The sequence below is a fragment of the Ctenopharyngodon idella genome, chromosome 3, assembly GCF_019924925.1.
Source record: "Ctenopharyngodon idella isolate HZGC_01 chromosome 3, HZGC01, whole genome shotgun sequence".
In the NCBI taxonomy this organism is placed as follows: domain Eukaryota; kingdom Metazoa; phylum Chordata; class Actinopteri; order Cypriniformes; family Xenocyprididae; genus Ctenopharyngodon; species Ctenopharyngodon idella.
In genome coordinates, this window is record NC_067222.1 from 56,057,994 (window position 1) to 56,083,109 (window position 25,116).

At 36.4% G+C, this 25,116-nt stretch overlaps 1 protein-coding gene and 1 long non-coding RNA gene across 11 annotated transcripts in view; one reads left to right on the forward strand and one right to left on the reverse strand.

Moving 5' to 3' along the window:
* The window catches only part of LOC127508857 (gastrula zinc finger protein XlCGF8.2DB-like), a 158,727-nt gene that overhangs the window by 99,210 nt on the left and 34,401 nt on the right, over positions 1-25,116 (reverse strand). The window lies entirely within an intron of this gene.
* On the forward strand, positions 886-4,768 carry LOC127508932 (uncharacterized). 10 transcript variants are annotated; one of them, XR_007928995.1, is made up of 4 exons: positions 886-3,395; positions 3,438-3,478; positions 3,664-3,729; positions 4,056-4,768. It is a non-coding gene; the product is annotated as an uncharacterized LOC127508932 (long non-coding RNA). The 10 variants fall into 10 exon arrangements; XR_007928996.1 differs by lacking the exon at positions 3,438-3,478 and adding an exon at positions 3,563-3,603; XR_007928990.1 differs by lacking the exon at positions 3,438-3,478 and adding an exon at positions 3,772-3,812 and having other exon boundaries at positions 887-3,395.

The following is a 25,116-nucleotide window of genomic DNA, read 5'->3' on the forward strand; positions in this document are numbered from 1 at the left end:
CAAGATTTCATCTGAATGATTTTTTTAATCTGAAAACTAAAAGCAACGAAATTGTCAAACATCCATAGAGTACCTCAGGAATGACGTGTTTTTGTAGGCAAAACCCGGAAGTGAGTTAGCATTTTAGGACCTCCGGTTCCATCGCCCTGAAGTCAATGGGTTTTTTGAATGGGTTTTTGCTAAATCGCCTGAAATAAGGTCTGTGGTTAACAAAGCCTCTAAATATTTTCACATTTTGATCTATGACATAAAACACACCAGTTATAACCCGCTTGTGATTTTTTTACACCTTAAGTGTGTCTTAAAAACGGCGGTTGCTAACAAATTGCTAAAAGGGACTACTTCCTTTGGCGGGGACTTTAGACGTCATCATGACAAACAGGACATTTGGACAGCATTTCTCATGAAAAAGTGGATAAGTATTCATACACAGCGCAGATCATAATCAGAGCATGTTTTTAAATAAAGTTGTTTTTTAAATAAAGTTTGAGGAAGCTTGGTGGTGGTGACGTTGATCCGCGACAATGGTGTGCTGTAGTCCGTTTATAGCTTACGGTTAGCTTTTTATATCTGACGACTTTATTTAGGCTTCAAAATGTATAAATGTTGTGTTAACTTGTAAAGATTGTCTTGATAGACAAAACGTGTAAGTGTCATAACCCTTTGTTCAACACAGAGCTGATTTTTTGCAATTTTCCAAGTCTATGGGAAAAATGCATAGGCTTAAGATCAAGGGAACCCGTGCGTCGCTAACTTCCGGGTTGGCCTACAAAAACAGATCCCTGAGATACTCTATTAGCGTGTCCACAGAGGAAAACGGTTGAGTGGAGGTGGGGCTAATTTGCATATTATATATATATTATATTGACCCGTGTAGATTAAATGAGACAAGGGTTTACAAGCCATTTTAAGGCATGAAGAAATTTTCACTTGAATTTTTTTTTAAATATGTAATTTTGGTGATCAAAGATGAGTTTTAACCCTTTAACTGCCCCACCAAGGAAAAGGCATTTGAAAATTTTTTTGTTTGCATTTTTTATCTCATTATGTCACTAGTTACCACACTCACTGTATTTTTAAAATATCGGCCTCTACCAAATGGTTGATTTGTCACTTAATGGTAAAATAATGAAATTCATACACATAGTATGACAATCAGAAAATATGAACTATAATACTAATTTATTTAAAAAAAATCAAAATAAAATAGTTTTATGTATTGAATCTTGTTTATTTTTTGAAGTATTCCATAAAATATTTCAGATTTTCATTTTAACACAGGAAATTACATGTTTTCTTGTTTTTTTTTAACAATAAACAAAAATAAATAACACAAATAACTAAAAGTAACAAAACTAAAGACATTACATTCTTTCACCATTCAAAAACTAAAAACAAAATAGCAAAAGATAGTATTATAATGGCATTTTAGGCTTTTATGATTCAAGAAACACGCCATCAAGTGTGGTAGTGCAACAGGATTTCTCTTTTTCTTTTTTTTCTTTTTTTTTAGATATATAAACATGTCCCCTCTCAGACGGGGTGATAATCCGGATCCTCTATTGGGTCATCAGCATCACTGAGATCAGCATCAGAATCTTGGGACTTTTCTGGGACAAGGGCCTGAAGAGTGCACGTTCTTGTACCATAGAAACTGTTGACATCCATCTAGTAATTGTAAAAAAACAACAAACAAATAAATAAATCACAATTTCTTACAATTTTAGTAATGTTAGCACACCAGCATTTGTCATTTAAGAAGTAACTGCCTCTGATAATTATAATTTCCACACATTAATTCTATGAATTCATTATATTTACTTCAAAAAATATGCAAAAGTGGCAAAAAAAAAAAAAAAAAAAACATATTTAAGAAATTATCTCAGCATATTCATGAAGAAATAACAATAGCCATCATATTCATAGCGAAGAATGATCAGAAGTTTATATTTCACAGCAAATAGTCCATTCTGACTGCAGAAATGGATGATCTGAAAAGATTACTTTAGCTTTTCTGCATACCATAAAGTGACAAATCAACCGTTTCGTTGAGCATGTTTTTGAAAAATTATTAAAATCATACTAGTTTTTTCATGGCACCAAGTAACATAATTTTGTAAAGTTAGGGCTCTTACAGTGTAATATGTCAAAAAAAAAAATTAGCTTACCTTGCAAAATGTCACCAAGAACAGTTCACATGGCAGGAGTGATTTCTTTGCTTCTTGACATCCATGTTTGAAGAAGTGTTGTGACAAGTGCTGTTGATTGACACTCTGACATCTAGTGGATTTTTTTGGCATAACATACCTCAACCAGATGCTAGAGATGGCTCAATCAGCTTGAGTTAAGTTAGGTACTCCTCTCAATGAAATATAGTGACTCAAAATGTGCTCAACCATTTGGTCAAGCAGGCAGTTAAAGGGTTTTAAGGGATAAAATATTTGACTACAGGGGGACTTTAAGGTAAATTTTAATTAAAAAGTTAAAATTAGAAAAAAAAAAAATCCATATTTAAATACTGAATTAAATTTATGTAGTCAAATTGTAAATGCTGTGTAAATATATTAATGCCACTTCTCATTCTGTGTCACCTCTGTAATGCAAAGATGGATTTTGTTGATAATGATTTCATTTGATTGGAAACAGCCATAATGTATAAGCTACTATGCTAGTATTACCTTTTATTTCTTAAGGTCTTAAAAAGCCTTAAATTTGACTTTAAAAAATGTGCAGCAACCCTGAAAGAGAAAAACTAAATAAACAAAGTAAAAATTATTTAGACTGATTTTATGATTGTTTCATTAAATGGGTATTATCTCTAAGATGGATATGCAATTTGATATGATATTTGCCATCTGAATCTAACCATGTCATGTCAAGAAATGGAAAAGTCAGTCAGCTATTCATTGTTAATTATTACGCTTTTGCCCCAACAGCAGGGGCGCTTTTTTACCCCAAATACCATACTTTTACATATTCTTCAGTTACTTAAAGACTGTTGCTTGAATTGCTTGAACAGAACTGAAAATCATTAAGAAGACCTTTATCTGAAAATACAAACATTAATTTAATCGTTTCTTATTTGCTACTGAAATCAACATTTTAAAAAACATCAAATATTAGATCAAACTACCTCAGAATCAACTTTGCGTTGCTGCCCGCGATCGCGTCAAAGATCAGACAAATTTACGTGCGTTCTGAAAAACGTCCTTTTGCCCTGTTGTATAAAGTCATATATTGTATAAAGTCATATATTGCCCTGTTGTATAAAGTCATATATTGCCCTGTTGTATAAAGTCATATATTGTATAAGTCATATATTGCCCTGTTGTATAAAGTCATATATTGTATAAGTCATATATTGCCCTGTTGTATAAAGTCATATATTGTATAAAGTCATATATTGCCCTGTTGTATAAAGTCATATATTATATAAGTCATATATTGCCCTGTTGTATAAAGTCATATATTGTATAAAGTCATATATTGCCCTGTTGTATAAAGTCATATATTGTATAAAGTCATATATTGCCCTGTTGTATAAAGTCATATATTATATAAGTCATATATTGCCCTGTTGTATAAAGTCATATATTGTATAAAGTCATATATTGCCCTGTTGTATAAAGTCATATATTGTATAAAGTCATATATTGTATAAAGTCATATATTGCCCTGTTGTATAAAGTCATATATTGCCCTGTTGTATAAAGTCATATATTGTATAAAGTCATATATTGCCCTGTTGTATAAAGTCATATATTGTATAAGTCATATATTGCCCTGTTGTATAAAGTCATATATTGTATAAAGTCATATATTGCCCTGTTGTATAAAGTCATATATTGTATAAGTCATATATTGTATAAAGTCATATATTGCCCTGTTGTATAAAGTCATATATTGTATAAGTCATATATTGTATAAAGTCATATATTGCCCTGTTGTATAAAGTCATATATTGTATAAAGTCATATATTGCCCTGTTGTATAAAGTCATATATTGTATAAAGTCATATATTGCCCTGTTGTATAAAGTCATATATTGTATAAAGTCATATATTGCCCTGTTGTATAAAGTCATATATTGTATAAGTCATATATTGCCCTGTTGTATAAAGTCATATATTGTATAAAGTCATATATTGCCCTGTTGTATAAAGTCATATATTGTATAAGTCATATATTGCCCTGTTGTATAAAGTCAGTTACTGTATAAGTCATATATTGCCCTGTTGTATAAAGTCATATATTGTATAAAGTCATATATTGCCCTGTTGTATAAAGTCATATATTGCCCTGTTGTATAAAGTCAGTTACTGTATAAGTCATATATTGCCCTGTTGTATAAAGTCATATATTGTATAAAGTCATATATTGCCCTGTTGTATAAAGTCATATATTGTATAAAGTCATATATTGCCCTGTTGTATAAAGTCATATATTGTATAAGTCATATATTGCCCTGTTGTATAAAGTCATAATTATTGTTTTATCGCCAGGCCCTAACATTTTCTTCTCTTCTGGTTTCACAGAGGTCAAGTTACATAACCTAAATATATCTTCAGTGGAAATACCTTTACGGTTTTGATATAATTTGGGTAAAGATTAGAAAAGTGAAGTAATGACGCAGATCTGTTATATGAGGCCATTTCATGAGCGTCAGTGTTTGTTGTTGTCAGTGAACAAGAGTGTGTCACGATCATATAAACACACAGAACAACATCATATAACAACATGGCACGATATTAAATAAACTAAGCTGATAACTTACCGTCAAACTCACTGATGTTCGTTCAGCACCGAGACTTCAAGCTCGTATCAAAACGAAACAGAAACAATCATCTCTCAGTGAAGACCTGCACAGGTGTGCTGGAATATCCGGTGTCTGAGAGAGATTTACGGTGACACTGGGCGGAGCTTACATGAATATTCACGAGTTTCTGTTTTGTGTTAAAGCGACACTGAACATTTTAGTGCTGTCTTTGGATCACACAACTGTTTTCGGTAACCTGATTGTGTTTCCGCGTCGAATGAAGTTAAGATTCTTCTTTATTAATAACTGTTTATGAATGCTCAATAGTTTGTAGGTCACATTGTGTCGTGAGAGATAATTTAGTAGTGATTCAGCCACTGGTGGTCTATCGTGAGGAAATGAGTTTGTTTGTTTTAACTGATTTGATTGGATTTTCTTTTAGTTCGTTTGATAAGATAACTTGTATAAATGTATCTGTGGTGGCATAATAAAAGTTTCAGTTGTGATTATTGTGTCATTCCCTATTGCTTTCTCAGTTGAAAGCCTGCATAACTTTAACCAGAGATTATTATTTTAAAACACATTGAGAGTAATAAGGTTTATGATTATGATTTATGTTTTTTACATGCATGAATTAATGTAAACCTTCTTTATCTTTTTCTGCAAAACACACAATGCTCGATATGAAACATGATGAGACAGTGATATTATACACTTTCACAAGGTTTTAGTTCAATTCTACAAGCTTCACAACAATTAAAATGTTAAAATTGAATTACAAGTGGTTAAATTGATCAGCTACAAAACTAAAGTTACTAATGCGGGTGTTACAGGTTGCTTGCGCAGGAAACACACGACGAAGGAGATAGGAGATAAGATAAGTCTTTACTAGGTAAATCCAACAGATACAGGAAGGCACACAACACAACTCATGAAAAACGAGACCGGACCATGAACATAGGAGAAACAGGAACTTAAATACAAGGAGCAACTAACCAAAATGACAAACAGCTGTGACAATCAAGATAGTGTCCATGGTGACTGATGATGGCGGGAAAACAGAACAAAGGAGATCATGTGACATATGACAACAAACAGAACATGACTGAATATGTAACATTACGCCCCCTCCCAGAAAGGCGCGTCCTCGCGCCGTAGAGCGAGGGGAAGATGAAGATGGGATGTAGATGACGATGTAGGAGGTGGTTCAGGAGGCGGACGGCTCACCAGGAGGAGGCAGAATAAAGGAGCCATGGTGGAAGACAGCTGGATGATGTCATGGTGATGGCAGGAGGCGATGTCGACGTGGGATGTGGAGCCCACCGCGTAGCCAGAGAGCAGATGCTGCGACAGGACACTGATGACCTCGACGACCACGACGGAGCCGCAGCGATGACCCCCCCAAGGTGGAATCAGGGATCCGGAGGGCTGAGGTTGAGCTGGAGCGACCGCGGGCGGAGGTGGAGCCTGAGGGAGGGCGGAGCTAGCCGCAGACGAAGGGGTGGAGGGCCGGAGGGCAGCGAACGGCCCGTAAGTCCGTGGTGTAGGTTGAGTGGAGTCTGACCGAAGCGGAGCCGACGTACCGAGGGAGTCCAGCGAAGCCGAAGGTCCGATGGTCACTGCGGACACCGAGGGTGGAAGGAGCGCAGGTGTAGGAGTCAGGACGTCGGGTCGAAGTGGAGTGGAGCATGCAGAGGTTGGAGGCGGAGCCACGGACTCCCGAAGCCCTGGAGGAGATGACTCCCAGCAGTCCAACGTTGTAACCGCGCCACTGAGAGGAGGCAGAGGTGGAACAGAGGGGCTGATGGGAGACAGCGAAGACAGGGTAGCAGAACTGGTTGGGGACTGAAGAGGGTCTTGAAGGATAGAACAGATATCCACATGAAATAAAACAGTCTCAAAGTCATTTTGGAGTGGTGGTGGGAGAGGGAGGATGGGTGGGGACAGAGAACTGGGGACATGATAAACAGATTCCGATAATAGTTCAAAGGGTTCAATATCTCCAAAATGACATAGGTCCCATGCAGCATCCAAAAGCTCACTCTCAGTGGCGGGAGGGTGGGTAGGGCTCACTTCCATGCCCTCGATGTCCACTAGAACTCCCTCGGCGGTGGATGTAGCAGCCGGCTCGCACACCTGGTCAGACTCGTGTTGCTCAGGCTCCATCGCGTTGTTCGGCTCGGTCGCTCCAACAGGCGCTGGCTCAAACGTCGCGGCGGAGTCCCTCACGTGGCCTGCGGTGGGCTCAAGCTGTAAATCCTCGCCGTCTGGGTGGTCTTGGTTGTGCACTGGGTCGTGAGTGAGGCTGGCGTCATCGTCGACAGGTCCGACGGTGAAAGGCGATCCACAGGACGCCAGCACCCACTCCACGAATTCCTGGAAGCTCCCCCGAGGACCCCTCCCGGATAACTGTGCTCTTGTAGAGCTGTTAAGTTTGGCGATCAGGAACGAACACAGGATTTCATCCGGGAAGGTGGTGAGAGGGGCTAGGAACAAACAATCCGTTAAGTGTTCCTCGAGGGAGCGAGTTCCCTGTTCAAGGCACATTAGTAAAACTGGTGCAATGTCCATAGTGCCAACAGGGTGATAACAAAACGGAAAACAAAACACTAAACACAAAACTGAGAGGGAAAAAAAACCTCTATAAGCGAGACGCTTACAATCACCTTTGTTTGGTCCGGTCTACTGTTACGGGTTGCTCGCGCAGGAAACACACGACGAAGGAGATAGGAGATAAGATAAGTCTTTACTAGGTAAATCCAACAGATACAGGAAGGCACACAACACAACTCATGAAAAACGAGACCGGACCATGAACATAGGAGAAACAGGAACTTAAATACAAGGAGCAACTAACCAAAATGACAAACAGCTGTGACAATCAAGATAGTGTCCATGGTGACTGATGATGGCGGGAAAACAGAACAAAGGAGATCATGTGACATATGACAACAAACAGAACGTGACTGAATATGTAACAGCGGGTTTAATTTAGAAAATATTTATATGGAGAAGACATAATTGTCAAAAGTATGAGGAATATTATTGTTATGTGGATAATCAGACATACACTACCAGTCAAAAGTTTGAAATCTGTAATCTGTTTTTAATGTTTTTCAAAGAAGTTTCGTCTGCTCACCAAGGCTGCATTTATTTAATTAAAGATACAGTAAAAACAGTAATATTGTGAAATATTATTACAATTTAAAATAACTGTTTTCTGTTTGAATATATTTTATAAAGTAATTTATTCCTGTGATCAAAGCTGAATTTTCAGCATCATTACTCCAGTCTTCAGTGTCACATGATCCTTCAGAAATCATTCTAATATGATGATTTGATGATCAAGAAACAAAACAATTTTTTTTCAGGATTGTTTGATGAATAGAAAGTTCAAAAGAACAGCATTTATTTGAAATGTAATATTTTGTAACATTATAATGTCTTTACTGTCACTTTTGATTGATTTAATGCATCCTTGCTAAAAAAAAAAAGTATTATTTTCTTTCATTTCTTTAAAAAAAAAAAAAAAACTGAAAAATTAAAAATTAAGTGTTGTATGCCCAAATCTAAGTCTGTAAATGATTGTTTCTTCCTTTCTATTCCTCCTACTCTACTTTTACCAGCATATGGATGTTATAAAGCGTCTTCCTGTTCTTTCTTCTTCTCATTGTTTCTACTTTCACATGTCAGAGCGCCGACTCTGTGGCTGCATCTGAAAACTGGAAAACGCTGCCTTCACAGGACACATTTCAAGGTAGGAAGACATCAAGGCAGTTATCTTCACTTCCTGTCTCCTGAGACTCCTTCATCTGATGGATTTCAGCATAGGCAGCATAGATCCTCTGATATCCCACAATCCTGTGCTTCCATTCAGTGACAGTTGAGCTAGAAAAAGACCTTGAAAGTGTTGATTATATTGCTGTCTATGGACGAGTCATATACCTTTTGGATTTCATCAAAAATATCTTAATTTGTGTTTTGAAGATGAACGAAGGTCTTAGGGAGAGTAATTAATGACAGAATTTTTATTTTTGGGTGAACTAACCCTTTAATTAAAACACCTCCTCATTAAAACAGCACCTGGGCGGGATCATGGTGAAGGAGAATCTCTAAACTAGTGTCTAAGAGGCCGTTTACAGGACACCGTTTTTAACTAAAAACTTTTATGCATTTTAGCCACTCATTTACACATCAACTGCGTTTTGGTGGCCTGAAAACACAAACTTTTGAAAACGGTCTCGGTGTAAACAAGGGTACTGTTTACACTGTAAACGCACAGATACCTGACAAATACTCTGACTGAAACTCCCTGACTCGTCCATCCAGATAGAGTATTCTCTGATTTTACTGTTATTTTTACTTATTATGTATTAGTTTCTTTTAGTTAAAGCACTTTGAATTACCAGTGTGTGTGAAATGTGCTATGTAAATAAAACAGCCTTGCCTAAACAACAGCGGTGCGTTCCAAACGGGATATATCACCCTGTGAAGGGCACTTCAGAGTGAAACTATCATGGCCGACATATTGAAGGGTCGTTCCAACCCGAAGTGCTCAAAACTGGCCACTTCAAAGGGCACTTCAGAATGAAGATTTACAACTGATGGACACTTCAGGTCCCCATGATCCTTTGCAAAAGGGTCGTAGTTCGATTTTACCTATATGCATAGTATTTTTGTTTTCAAATGTTTCAAATACATTGTCACAACATACATTATGGTGCGATAAATAAATATATAAATAAACTAAAGTTAAACAAAAGGCGCAGCTTGCACAATCTACTCATCGTTCAGTGTGTTTTTTGGGGGGGTTAACCAGAGTACAAAATGTTCCTCCTCGATTGTCTCGTTAAGATGACGCAGAAGTGTTTTTGACCCCTACACCCTTCATCCCGTCGAAGCTCTCACTCCGGAGGGTAAACCCTTTGAAGGGATTAGGGCATAGGGATGAGCCCTTCCGAATGGACCGCAGGGCAAAAACACGAATCTGTGAAAACGATGATGTCATGCTCATGCGCTCAGTGCTTTTCATATATTTTGAGATTTCAGACATTTAAATAGACATTACAATGAAGAACTGTAAAAAAAGAGACGTTTTACAAAAAGAGAGACTTTTATAGTTTTTAAATTCAGTTTCCATACACTGATGCCTTAAGCTGCACAGCTATCCTTTCAATTAGCCTATAAAAGTGTTTTATATCAGATACACATTGTGTATGAACCATTGAAAACAGCATTACATTAAAAAAACGATCAAAGATCACCGAAGCGGTCAATGACTCTTCAACCCTTCATCCATTCAGGCCCCATAATGTCTGGCTCCTCCACTGAGCGCTATCACCCTTCTGCTTCAGTCTTCACACTTGAACATTGATTGCTCTCAATACAAGAACCAGACATGCAGCCCACAGAAATCCACCAGTTCATTGACAAATTTGTTTAAATGAAGGAACATGCATTTCCCAGTTCATTGTGTGTATTATTACTGTGTGTATTGAAAGTGATATTTTTCTGTGGCCAGGGAAAATACCCTTTCTGAAGAGTTGATAGACAATCAATACTGAGTGTTCGCTGGCCGAACAGATTAATCGATTATAATATTAATTGAGCTACATCAAGTTAATTCAATTAACTGATCCAAATATTTATCATGAATTATAACGAGTTATGATTAATTATTCATATTTCCCCTTTTGAGCTAATTTGCTACAGAGAGTATAGAGGGCGATTTATATTTTGACAATATTTTAATGCAAGTAAAAATAATAAGCTTTAAATGAATATGTAAAGCTGTTTTCTTTTGTCAGCAACAAACACACTTCTCATGTAATATTAACGTCACTCAACAACACCAGAACTTTCTCTTTTTATTTAACAGTTTTGCCCCAGATTATAACATTCATGTAAATCATATAATATAAAAATAAATATTGCATTATTGATTTTAATTGCACAGAATTGTCTGAATTTCTCTTAAACAGCACGAAACAAACACTCAAACAGGTGACTGAAGAGAAAAATGAATATGAGCGGTTTTATTCAATAATAATAAGTCCGAAACCAACAGTAAAACTGAATATCACAGTAAAGCAGTGTGATGAGTGTGAAAGTAAAGTCATGACAGTGTGTTTCAGATCCTCTGCTGTTGTGTGTCCGTCTGCAGGAATGATGGTTTCAGCAGCTCTGCAGTGTTGAAGGGGCAGACGTACAGATTGCAGTAGAACAGAAAGTTCCAGAAGAACGGCCACAGCAGCACAAACAGAGACGAGTCCAGTATCTCTGCTAACACCTGCAGTCACACACACACACAAAAATCATCCATCACACAACAGCTCCAACTGTGCTAATGCTGTTTAAAGTCATGAAACATGGAGAACATCTTTCTTTTCTTGTCTCTGTGTGTTTGTACCTCATCTCTCCAGAAGAAACACACATCCTGCACGCCTTCAAATGACGGACATTTGACATTATCCAACACTTTTGTCAACAAACAATTGTCACAGGGATTGCCAAGGGGTTGTCAAGTTTTGTCAAAGGCGTAGTTCACCCTAAAATGACAGTTTTCTCTTTATTTATCTGTTTAATTTTCTCTTGATGGTGTTTTACGGCTGCGAGACTGTCCTTCTTTAATAAAACACAAGTGAGGGAACACTAAAGAATGACGTCATTACTGCGAGAAAGTCCCTCTTAACTTACATGATCAGCAGTAACACTCTTCCCAACATCTCCTTGTGTTCTTCTTCAGTGGAAGTCACCATTCATTTCAATAGATCATTATTATCATTGACCATCCAGAATGACCATCTGCATTAATGTTGACCTCTGGTGTTACACTGAGAAAGAAAGTCATATATGGCATTATGATCCATTTCACTTACTTTCAGGACTAAAGGCCCACAGGAACAGCCATCCTGTTGGCATGAATGTGGGAGCATGTCACATGACCTTCTGTATCATGAAGGACTGTAATATTTATGATTTATGATTGTGGGGTGAAAACAAAAGAAGAATTGTACATAGGTACTTATGACATTGAATTTATTAAATGAAATTGAATATTAAGAAACAGCTTCAGAAGATCTTGTTTAAAATGTTGATTTCTCTCGTCACTTTCTGACACTTGTGTTTTTGTTGTGTCTCGTCTAGAGGATCAGGAACAGAGCGCTCTTCTCTTGAGGAATCTGAATCTGAATCATTAAGATATTGCAAATGATTACAACAAAACCTTAAACACTAAAAACTATTGAACCCAACCACATGAAAATAAAAGAGAACTAAAGTTGCAAGCAGCGTTTATTGGGGTTCAAGCACTTTAAGGCTTTTAAGCACATAAAGAGGAATTATATTTTATTTAGCAAGCATGTAAGCACTTAGATGATCGATGGAAAAGAGCATTTACAGCCAATACAGGCAGTTTACCAGAGGAAATATATATGGTTTTTAAAGGGTTTTTGAAAGTTATAGCACCACCTTTTGTCCGATGTCTACCACTTTTTTTGTGTGTCCTTAGAGTGTGTCTATACATGTGTCAAATCTGGTCAAATATCTGATTTTGTTTTGAAGTTATAGAGTTTATATATATATGAAAGCATAAAAATGACTCATGAGTGAGTTTGACTGGATTTCCCTTCAAAATGTTGACATTTGAGTATTAGCATAGAGTCAACGAACTATGATTGTGTGTTTCCTACGCTGGTTTCGTTCTGATGAGACTAAGGGTTTTGAAGATATTTGCAAAAGTTTTTTAAGTGCTAAATCACAACATTGTAGAAACTATAAGCCGAAACCTAGCATGTTTGTTATGGTTGGACTCGGCAAGGATTCAGAAGTCTAAGGACGTGACACCTGTAAAATAAGTCAGTTCAGCTCCGAGTTATAAGCATGTGAAAACTGAATTTTGGCTTGAATCTTCTCAGGCTACTTCAGGGCATCTTGTCTCTGACTCATAATGAGTTTAGTTTCCATCAGCCTCCTTTATCCTCGTCTAACAGCTGATCTAATTTTATTGGCTAATGGAGGCTGTTTCTCAAGATATGTCAATGTCCTCCTACACTTTCATGGCAACTTGGACCAGAAACTGCATGCTGAGTTTGAAGTTGATCGGACTAACAGTTTTACAGTTATAGCTGTTATCTTGAGTTTTTCTGTGTTATATTGTCACCTAGTGGCCAATCGTTGAGATTTTTTACTGTGATCAAAGATTGAGGCTGAAGACAGGTGATCCGAGCTTGGTGAAAATCTCTTCTGTTCACGAGTTATAGCCATTTAAGTTAAAGTGGCTCTGCCAACTTTCAATGTTTTGGTGTCCAGTAGTGACTGTGAATAAAAATTTATATTTTACAATGTTTTCAGTGAAAAAAGTAAAGTAGTAAAGTAAAAAACAGTAAAGTGAAATGAAAAAATAATTAATTAATGAGGTTCTGCTTGAAAACCTTTCATCAATAGAGTTAATCCGCCTATGCATGCAGACGGTTGATTCATTATCTGAAGCTCAAACTATACTCTTTTCTCTTTATTTTATAGCCTTGCACAGCCTTGCAAAGTAAACTTTGACTCGTACACCTACACAGGCTTTAAAATAAAATGATAAGGAAACAACCGTCTACATGCATAGGCAGATTAATCACACACTGGAAAAGCAGAACCTCATCCAATTCATCATTTCCCTTTACCATTATTTGATTCATTTTTTCCTTCAAAACATTGCAAATTATAAATATTTCTCATTAAGAGCTCAACTAAAACATTAGTTTTGACAAATGTACAATTGGAAGATTTCACAGAAACCAGCGCGTGCGCATTGAACACAAACATCGGCGAGTCTCCAGACGCTCTTCAAGTGAACGCTCCATCAACAGATTGATAAACTTTAGTGAGTGAAAACCAGTCAAATCTGCTGCTGTATTTAGTAGCCTGTTCATTTCTGCCAAACATGTCGCTCTACTGACTTTCTATCATAGATCAGTACAGGTAACGTTATCGTGTTTATGCCGCCTTTTTCCATCGCTGAGAAGTTTCCATCCCTGTAACGTTACAATCCAATTTGACTTTATTTCTTTCACACAAAACTACTTAATGAGGATGATTTCAGTCAGTGAAATATGACGCTGATGGACTTAGCTGAAGTTAACGCAGTGTTCCCTGTGCAAGAGCAGACATGGAGATCATGGCTTCAGCAGAGGATCAGGATCAGCGCAGATGACAGAAGACAGATCAGGAACAACAGTGAGATTTCTCAGCTGAGCAGAACGGGTCTGTGTACCTTCTCATTGATCAGACCAGACAACTATGGTGAGGATGCTGACTGCTGATATAGGCTGTGCGGATGAGTGCTGACCAGGTGGATAACTTCCATGTGCAGGTGTGGAACAGGAGGAATGCTGGGAATTGTAGTGCATATGCTGGTGACTGGGACAATGTTATTGTAGCCCTATGATACTTTACATATTTATAACACATGTGCTTATAAAGACTCGAGAAGTGAATCTCCAGAACTCAATCTCTGTCCATTAATGTTCCTATTATCACTGTGAAGCTGCTTTCAAACAATCTGGATTGTAAAAACCTCTATATAAATAAACATGACAATAATAATCCTGTTTTTTGTAAAACATTGAAGGAAAAATATAATATGAATTGGATATTTTATCTTAATTTTAACCTAATTTTAGCAAATGCTTCTGCCACTCATTGGCCATTTCTTTTTTAACGATCTTTAACTCTATTTTTAGTACGAGGTTTTTCACCCGATCTGAACCAAACCAGAAAGATTTTCTGCACTCTGAATATAAAAAGTTATTGAAGAAAACTTTATTTTCTCCCTTTAAGAGCTCAACTCAGATATATTTGTTTTGCTGAAACTGTAACACTTTGCTTCTAAATTGATTGTAACTGGATCATTATTGTGTTGTTGATCAGTGTGTTGATCTGAAGAGTTCAACAATAAAAAGTTCAACAGAATTATTGAATCTCACAATGTTTTTGATGAAAATCAGCAGTTCACAAACTTGTTGTCCAGACACAATGTTTAAGTTATTAAATCTAAGTAAAACATCTTTTGAACAGAATTTAAATTAAAGCCAAAATGTTAATGATCATTTTACAGGAAAAACAATGAACATCCATACAAGTAGGTGCTGAAGTACAATTTACTAACAAAAAAAGCAAAAGAAAACGACATCACTGTTTGTGCGAGATAGGACTAACTGCAGAACCGCAGAACCATACGTCATGACAGTCTGAGGACAACAGCGCCAGACTAACAGCCTGAGGCCGGAAGTGGGCGGAGCAAATTTATCTTCATAGGCATTGCTCCATTTGGAGCTTTTTAAAGTTTAAAACCATGTTAATATCAAATATTTTATTAAAACGATCTAACTGAAATGATAGATAGATATACTCGCATTGTGTTAATAGCTTAATCATATACACATAAACACTTAAGTTCTTATCTACTAGCTGTGCTTTGCTCTAAAAAATTACAAAAACAAACCAAATTGAGTGTAAATTGAACAGCAGGTACATGATGACAAATTAAAACTTTAAGAAAAAAAAAAAAAAAAAAAATCAAATCTCCATAAACATGCGATTAATTACAAGACAGTTTTTGTCCAGACACTAATTAAGAAAAATATCCATATCATCCTTAATTTGTAAGCAAAACACTAAAGGTTTTGGACCGTTGTCTGCCATCATCCGTTTCAGCCTGTGAAAGTTGAAGAAGGGCTTTTCCCTGGTCTTCCTCTTTCAATATCAGAAAGCACGGCTCTTCCACTAAACCCTTGAAGACTTTTGGTTGTTGTGCAGCGCAGAGGTCTTCTGTGATCCGTGGCTCCTTCATGAGAGAAGGGTACACACTAATGGGATGAAATGTTGGAAGTGTATTTAACAGTACTTTGTGTTGTAGTCAGGATGCAGCACAGCATGTATAATACAGTTTTGACATTCTGTTTTTCTCATGTTTATATATTGAAGACAAATCATACCCTGTCACTAATGAAATCAATCAATTATGTTCAGTTTAATTATTTTTTTTTATTTTTTTTTTTTAAAAAGGCAAGCAATTCACATGGCCCTTCACGCTGCACTTAACCCCGTGTTATCTTCGTCCTAAACACCTCTTTTAACCATGGGTAAAGTAACGCTCCACATATTGCTTGTATATTTACATGCTTTTGACAGTCACAGAAACACTGTGCATTGTATATAAACAGAAAATTCAGCATTGAAAAGAAAAAAACAACAAATGCTGACAGAAAATGCAACAATTGCAGTGCAGAAAACTGTTTAATTCTTTTATAGTCTGAAATGTCCATTCAGGATGAACTTGATAGTGAAGTTGACTATATGTAATGAGGATGTGCAACGCCTGAGCATTTATGTAAACATATTGTGTGCTTTTTCATCCAATCAGTGACACTGACACTGTAAATATGCAAACAAGGACGTTAACCCAGGGTTTAGTAATGTACAGTGTGAAACGCTGTTTATGAATACTCAGGATTAATTATTAACCTCAGGTAAATGATGATCAGTGGAACGTGAATCAAGATGACCCAGGATTCTGTTTACTTGGGGTTTACAATCACCAAGGGTAAACTATTTCAAGTATGAAAAGCCCTCATATTTGTTTTTCATTCTAATGAAAATAGAAGTTCAAAAAATTTTTAAAAACTTTTAACTTTCCCTTCTTTTTCTTACCATTAACATGAAGATCCCACAGAGCCGGTCAACTGTTGAGGAACATTCTAAGACAATACAATATTATTAAGTTATTCCTGAAAAGATTTGACAGATATAACAACACACCATCTGTATAAGTAGCTTTTGTCTTTATGAAAGTCTTATGAAACTAACCTTGTTTTTGATCAGCTTCCACTGTCCTGGGGTGATTCTGCTTGTCAATTTACTGCATTGCAAAATCAAAACAGAAAAACTTAAATAAATAACCATAAAAATTGCATAAAAGAAACAAGGTTTTTTTGTTCTAAAGTCAAAATTACTACTTACTGCATTGCAAAAACAACATTTTAAATTCAGAATACAAAAGAAACGTCCATACCTCCGTGGACAACAGCCTTTTTGAAGTGAATTTGAAGGTGTGCATTCAACTTGTGCCGTCTGGTCAGTTTATGAACACTGGGCAGTGGAAATTGTTGCAGCACGTTTTGCATCGCAGTAAATTAAGTCAAGCGGAGCATCTCCCAATACTAATATGCCTCTAAAAATCCACAAAAACATTGGTCAGTATTGTAAAATGTAACCAATGAAATAAAATACAGCACCAACAACAAAGTAAAATCACAAACCATGAATATGTAACCACCCAGGTGAAAAAATACTATAGTCTTTTTGAACCATACCTATAATATTTTTGTAAATTTTTGTATACTGTATATATTATAGTATTTACAACATTTTGTTAATGAATGCTACAGAATACTGTAGTATTAACTATAATGACATGATAAACTGTTATAAATACTGTAGTATACTTTAGTTTTTACTACAGTAAACTGTAGTGTATATTGTAGTATAATATACCCTAAAATTGTTGAAAACTTAGTACAATATTGGGTAAAGTAATTTGTTTATATTACTATAGTTGTTATATTATCACAGCAACTATAGAATTACCACAATAAATTAATTTAAGTACTTATAGTACTATAGTATGGTTCAAAAACACTATAGTATTTACTATAAATTACTATAGTATTTTTTCACCTGGGCGCAAGCAACGTGAGACGATTTGTAAAATATCAAAAGACGCAATAAACTGACTTTGAAGCCCATCTACAAAATATTTGAGTCATGTTAAAGTCTGCGTGAACCAGAAGTTGCAAACAACTTTTCTCCAGTGTTGTGACGTATTTCCAAGTGAAACGGAATATTGAATAGAGGGCAGGGTTTTATTTTAGCGCTCCTCCTCTCCATCTCTCGCTCATAGCAGACTAACGGTTGGAGGGGAGTGGTTTAAGCGTTTTCAACCCAAGCCGTCAAACTGATGTTATTAGAGAAGGGGCACCGTTGCAGAGGGGAGGAGCATTTTCAGATTTTGATTAAATATTATGAAGTCAAACAATTTGTTTGTGTGGATTGACTTGCACGGATGAATTGTTCACCACAAAACTAGCAATTTGAGCTAACAAAATAAATAAGGTCAATTTTGATTTCATGTGTACTTTAAGTGTTAACGATCGAATACACAACAAATAAACGTGATCGATTAAAAACACAACACAAAGAAACTTTTTTACCGTGTTCTCTTCTTCCGCCATTGTTTGTTTGTTTGTCGCTAACTCCGCCCACATCCGACGTGAGACTGTTACTCTGCCCACTTCCGGCCTCAGGCTGTTAGTCTGGCGCTGTCGTCCTCAGACTGTCATGACGTATGGTTCTGCAGTTCTGCTGTTGGTTATTATTGAAGAAGCACTCATTTTCATGTGTTTGTGTGTTCTGATCTCACGTGGCGATTGCGCATCTGAACTCTACAGCAACTAGTTTGTGTCACTCGTAGCGCGTCTGTTTGTGATCCAGGGATGGAGCGAGCTTGAGCGTTGTTCATGCAACCGAACTTCATGTCTGTTTACATTTTAATTACATTTTAAGTGAAACTATATCGAGAGTTATATTGAACTTTTTTTTTCTATCGTTATCGATTAATACCGTCGATAAATATCGATACCGTTTTATTGCCTAGGCCTATCCTCTTCAGACACATCAGCCAAACAGAAACACTTATCGGCCAATGCTGATATATCGGCTGAATTTTTTAATCAAATATTTATAATATACCATCTTTATTTTATTTTCACATTAATTTGGAGATTCAATATGAAATTATATAATTTTATTTTAAAAATGTATCTGGTTATTGACATTTATATTTCAGTCATATTTCATTAAGCACAGGTCAAAGGAACAGAAAACATCTTCCTCAGAAACTGCTGTATTCACAGAATACTAATTGTGGTTTATTCAGGCTGATTGGTTTGGTACTCCAGTAAATCGATAAATGATCAAATCACCATTTCTTTTCTCAGGTCCAGCAGCTGCAGGCTGAAACCCCTGCTGAAGGCCCTAAATCTGAGGCGCTGCCTCCAGCCCGCAAGGAAGAAGACCTGCCGCCCCTGTGGTGGCAGTTCGTCACTCATCCCAGAGAGCGTCCCATGTGAGGACGGGTGCAGAATAGGTGTCTGAAACACCCCTCTGTCAAACTATGTCTCTATGAGCTCAGTCCTTATAATTAAAATAAAGTATTGTGTGAATTAGTTCCCTTGTATTCATCTTTTATATATAGTTCAGTCATGAAACTCTAGAGGGAGCAGGCTGATGGTTCTTCACATGCAATCTGTCACATCATTACCGCATGGAACAAGCTGATTGGCCTCGGCTGATCCTGCAGCCAATGAGATGCTTGCTCAACATTGTAATAGTCTGTTTCTGTGTTTATCATAGGCTGGTCCTGCAGCAGTTCCTCTGACATTCAACCTCTAGGATAATTATTCCAAACCACTAAACGTTCTTCCACGGTCTGCATTTATCAATTCATAAATACAAATATATTAGGGCTGTCAAAATAAATGTGTTAATTTTGCCATTACAGTTTTTCTCGATTGCTAACACACTATAACCAGTTCAGTTGGCACAATTTCACAAAGCATTCAGTCAGTTCTTAAAGACACATTTCTCAAAACGTTTAATTTGTTTTGCCTGTTTTCTCACACATTCCACTTTTCTCAATGATTTCTGCCGAACTCTACACAAAAATACGCTCATGTCACATGGGTTTAACCATGATCTCATTCAAAACAACACAATCTTGTTAACTGAAGCATCACAATGTGAACTCAAATAGCACACATTTATCCAATAAGTAAACATGACACCTTGCTACTTAAAGCACTAAATGGTTTAGCTCCCCAGTACCTGAGCGAGCTCTTAATGCATTATAGTCCTTCACGTCTATTGCGATCTCAGAATTCTGGCCAGCTGATAATACCTAGAATATCAAAATCAACTGCAGGCGGTAGATCCTTCTCCTATTAGGCTTCAATTGCTGAGCCTGGGAGCATTTTTGCGGAGGGAATGTTGAGGAGGCCCTGGTCAAGTGCTTTCTTAAAATCCAACTGTGCAAAGATTCCAGCATCAGAGGCCCTGCAACCCAGCGCTGACATGCCTGGATTGTGTCCCACATTTTCATGTCAATACTGAAACAGTGTGTGTTTGAATCCATTGGCTGAGACTGATTTTAACACACTTCTACACTTCTGATCAGGAAATATTCCTGTGTCCCTCCCTCTCACAGCCTCTCTTTCAGAGTAGATAGAGTCCATCATTTTGAGTTAAAAAAAAAAAAGTCTGAAAAAACTGAACTTTAAGGAACTCTGTCATGTGATGTGGTCACTACCAACACATTACTGTCACTACTGAAACTGCAGTCACGAACGAAACATGGGATGTTTTGTCAAAAATAAAGTATATTGAATGATCAACTAAGATATTATTATAGTGTTTGGTTCAATGTTTATTCAAACTAATGAATCCTTCACTTTGAAGTATGATAAACTTTATAACTTGGATTGGATTCAAAATACAACAAATCTCATAAATTACACCTGAAATGTTAAAATTGTAATTGTTATTGATTTACCTGTGAAAATGAAAAAAATATATTTACAAGGCATATATAAACAAAATCTTACAACCTGAATTCTGGAAATTCCGAATTCTTTCTTTTTTCTAATATATTTCTTTCGAATCTTTCTTTCTTTCTTCTAATAGATCTTTCTTTCGAATATATCTTTCTTTTTTTCTTTTTTCTAATATATCTTTTTCTAATATTTTTCTTTCTTTCTTTCTTTCTTTCTGTCTGTCTTGCCCACAATTGTTAGAGCTGACATGCCATGTTTTTTTGGTTTTTTTTGGTTCTTTTCTCTGTTGGCTTTTTTTACATTCCAAGATTTCCAAGACATACAAAATACCAAAACACAGCTTCTTTAAAAATTTGCAAGTCAGACATTGGGTCAAAGAGATCACCCCCCAGACTTTTCCTAAGATTCCTACACTATCACCATTTGAAAATGTTATGTTTAATACTGTGTCGTCCCCAAGAGGCATTGCTTCTGTGGGTTACAGCACAATAACAAATAACTTTAAGCCATTTGACAATGTAAGCTTGAAGCAGAGATGGGAAGTAGATCTTAACTGTACATATGAATTTGGATATTAGGGAATATTGATTTATTAAGCTCTTCTCATCATAAAAAGTATTTTTCACTGTTAGCAGGAACTGTGGGGAAAAAATGTATATTAGTGAATTGGAAGTTGATTTACTCCCCATCCAGACGACAATGGATCAATGAACTCATTTCATACTGCACCCCTGAGAAAATCCTTTTCAATGTTAGGAAATCTCCAAGGACTTTTGAAAAAATTTGGGGCTCCTTTTTGGAACATTTACCTTCTCTTTCTGCAAACTAAATGCAATCTGTTGCCTTTTTTTTTTTTTTTTTGTATAAGAAAAATTAAGGTTGTAATATTATGTGTATATGTATGTTTTCATGCATTATAAATGAAAATAAAACCATAAAAAAAATATATATATATATTTATTTTATCAAGTCGTTTATTCATTTATTTATTTACCTATTACCACATTTATTTTCCCTTTTTATCTATTTATCTATTTATTCGTTTATATATTCATTCATTCATTTATTCATTTTTAATTTCTGCAGGTTTGGTATACCATGAGTCTGTAGCCTTTGTGGTATATCTCAGACAGAATTAGCTGGGTGCTAGCGCCATCTAACGGTCAACGTGTCAATTTATCTGTCAAAAAAGATCAAGTTAATCAAATACAATTAGAAAAATTTGGGTAGAATAAAAGAGAAACATATTTTTTTGTGGAACTTTAGTTCGCTGAAAAAACTATTGTGCGTTTCTATGCGCAAGTTCGGACCCCAGCAGATGTTGGACAGCGCTAGATCGTCACAGGGAATTTTCCACGGAGGAGATTTAAAGGCTTTCCACATTATTTGTGAATGTTTGTGTTATTATTGGACTTTGTTGTTTCCCCTGCATGTATCAGACGCCGTTTAAGGGAAGTTTAATGCGTTTTCATGACACGTCTCTCAGACCACGCCCAGATTATTTTGTTCACATTCGTTTCAATGGAGTTCGTTTCTGACAATTTTGTAGGTGCATTAAATAAAGTAGCTATTTACGTTTCTATAAAGCACTTGTGTATATGTTTTTATTTATTTTTTAAATATTGCTTAATTTGCCTCTTAATTTCAGCAGCAATATTTCTATGGTTTAAAAAGGACGTCAAGCATTTTAAAAGACAATATTGCTAATGAAGGAGTTATAAAACTAAACAGAGTTCTGTTCTGCTATTTGAATCATTTAGAAAAAAATAAAACTTTTTTTTTTTTTTTAAACAATGTGTTTTTATAATTCCTAAGACAATGCAAATGTTGAGTTTAAATCAGTCATGAATCCAGAATGAAACATAGTTGTTTTAGGATACAGAGGTTGTACCCCAGATAGCAAACTGACTCCGCAACGGATCCGCCCCGGAGGTATCACAAGCTCCGGAACGTATCCGCAAAACGGGTCCGGAACGGAGTCCACTTGCACAGCGCAGCGGATCCGGAACAGATAAGGATTGTGGATCCAGATTAGATCCGGGGCAGACCCGCCCCGTGTCCGCCGATAAGGTAGTTCATCCGCCGCGGATCCGATCTGGACCCGTTTATGGAGCAGCTGATCCGCTGCGGATCCGATCTGGACCCGTTAATGAAGCAGCTGATCCGCCGCGGATCCGATCTGGACCCGTTAATGAAGTGGGTCATTTGGTCTGGATACCTTTCAGATCACTCTCCAACTAGTATTCTGGCCAAAACTGGCTACACAGAAATATTTAAAATCTAAATGGACCAACATCAGATAGACTATGCTCTATAAAAGCTTGAATATTTAATGTCTGCCTTTATTAATATTAATAAAACATGATGAAATCATTCACAACTTTAGCCAGTTACAATAAAACTATAAAAATAGTCTGTAAAATGTTTTTACAGTCTGTAATTACCATTACTATTTTTATAGTTTAATTATTTATGTACATTAATAGGTATTGAGTAGAATTATTACAGAAAATGAAATGCAACCATAAATTGTACCAGAAACATTTTTATTTAATGAAAAATAAGACTTTACAACATTAAGAAGAGTAAATATTTAAACAGTTGTACTGCTTTTTTTTTTTTTTTGCAGAAACTGGATTTTTTTTTTTTATATTCTTTGAATAGAAAAATAGAAACATTATTTGAATAGAAACAAAAAGAATAAAAAAACATTTATTTAAAATAGTAATCTTGTACTTTCATTTTATTGTAACTGTTGCAATTTTAAATGAACACTTCAAAACTGAAGTTAACAATAAAACTCTGGAAAAACTCTACTGTTGGGTGCTCACAGTGGGGCGGTTCCTTGAGCTTCCCCTATCAGCTGCCAGGCTGAACCAACGTATTGTGTGTTTTACAATTTCATCATCTGTGGCGGCACGTGATGCATGGCTTTTTCTCACAGCACCTATAATACACAAGCAGATTTTCATTTTAAAAAAATTCACATTGAAGCTACCAGTTTTTTAAAAAGAATACACATAACCACTGCCTTTAAAACACAAGTGTACAATCTGACATTATAATAACTTTTGGTGCTCTAGCGTAGGGCTGCCGATAAACGTAATCATATCGAATCACGATAAAATATATGTCGATAACAATGAGAAGCTCTAGGCATTTTTACTCGATATGGATTAATATAAGAGCCAATCATACAGCAGAAATATGCGACAACAGCCAATCAGCATGCAGCTTTAAACGTTCACGTCAAAGAACTAAGTCAATTTCCTACAGCACTTTGCAAAGAAAACTTGACACAAGGACGACAAAAATGAGTGGAAACAGCGACGAAAGTGAAACGAACCTCAAGTTATTATACAAAAATTATGAAATTGTCGACAAAAAGGTAGCACGGATTCAGTTATACGGAAGTGGTTTGGTTATTTGAAAAGCAACCAGGCGCAGATTAAAACGATCTGTAAAATATGTCGTTGGCCGGTGAAAAACAAGACTGGCAACACAACCAACCTATTCCATCACAGTGCTTCCCACACATACCCTGCGTCTCAATCAGCTCCCTAGCTTTCTAAGTCGTGAATCAGTATATCATGTAAATGAACGTGGCAGACTCCCTGATCAGTGCCCTGACTACTGAACTAGGGAGCTGACTGAGACACACCCATAGACTTTACTTGGGCGGGCCGCCCAGGTATATTAACGGCCAAAGTATATTTGGAGACACATTTATGCTTTTATTACTTTTATCCTCTCAGACTTTTGTATCCGATAAGATAAAGATAATGAAAGATAATGAAACCATCCGCAATTGATTAACTAGTGGAAAATCTCCCCTCGCCCTACATGTTTCGTACCTGCTCGTTATGTGTGTGTCAGAACTGACATTCCCACGGGCCTTGCAGAGATGCGGTGGATATTTCACAAAGAGCGTTGCATGTTGCAGTGTCACAAGACGGTACTGTTGTGCGTCCTACATGCTCACAGAAAAGCGCTTCAGGCTGCTTCAAAGTGATTCTCAATTAATGATTAACGATTGCTAATGAATTATGACAATGTCTACTTTATGGCCTTTATATAAAAATGTTTAAGACGGTTGTAAGAATCTTAAGGATCAGCCTGCAATTGTGTAGATTTTTGAAATAAAAGTCCTGGTGTATTTCGGGCTTGTTTATAATTAAAAGTCATACGCTAAGTTAGTAAGTTGTCTTAATTTTTTTTAAAGGGGTGGTTCAATGTGATTTTAATTTAACTTTAGTTAGTGTGTAATGTTGCTGCTTGAGCATAAATAGTATCTGCAAAGTTACAGCGCTGAAAGTTTAATGCAAACGGAGATATTGTCTTTTAAAGTTATGGCAGTTTAATGCCTACAAAAACGACCGGTTTGGACTACAACGGGTTGGTGACATCATAAACCCTGCAAAACACGCCCCCAGGAACATGCAACAAAGTGGGCGAGGCCATGTGGCGCAGCATAATGGAAGTGGAAGAGTTGTGTACACCGGATTAAGTTTATGTTTATGTCTATGACGAGTCATGCAGATACTGGAAATATTTATTACATTTACTTACACAGGAGGAACTTCTTGGACTCCATCTGGTTGAATGCTTTTTTACCATTCACACCCTTCCAGTTGATCCTCCTCCCAACATCATCATGGAACATGCGGGAAAGGATGTTCCATGTGACACGTTTTGTGTCATGGC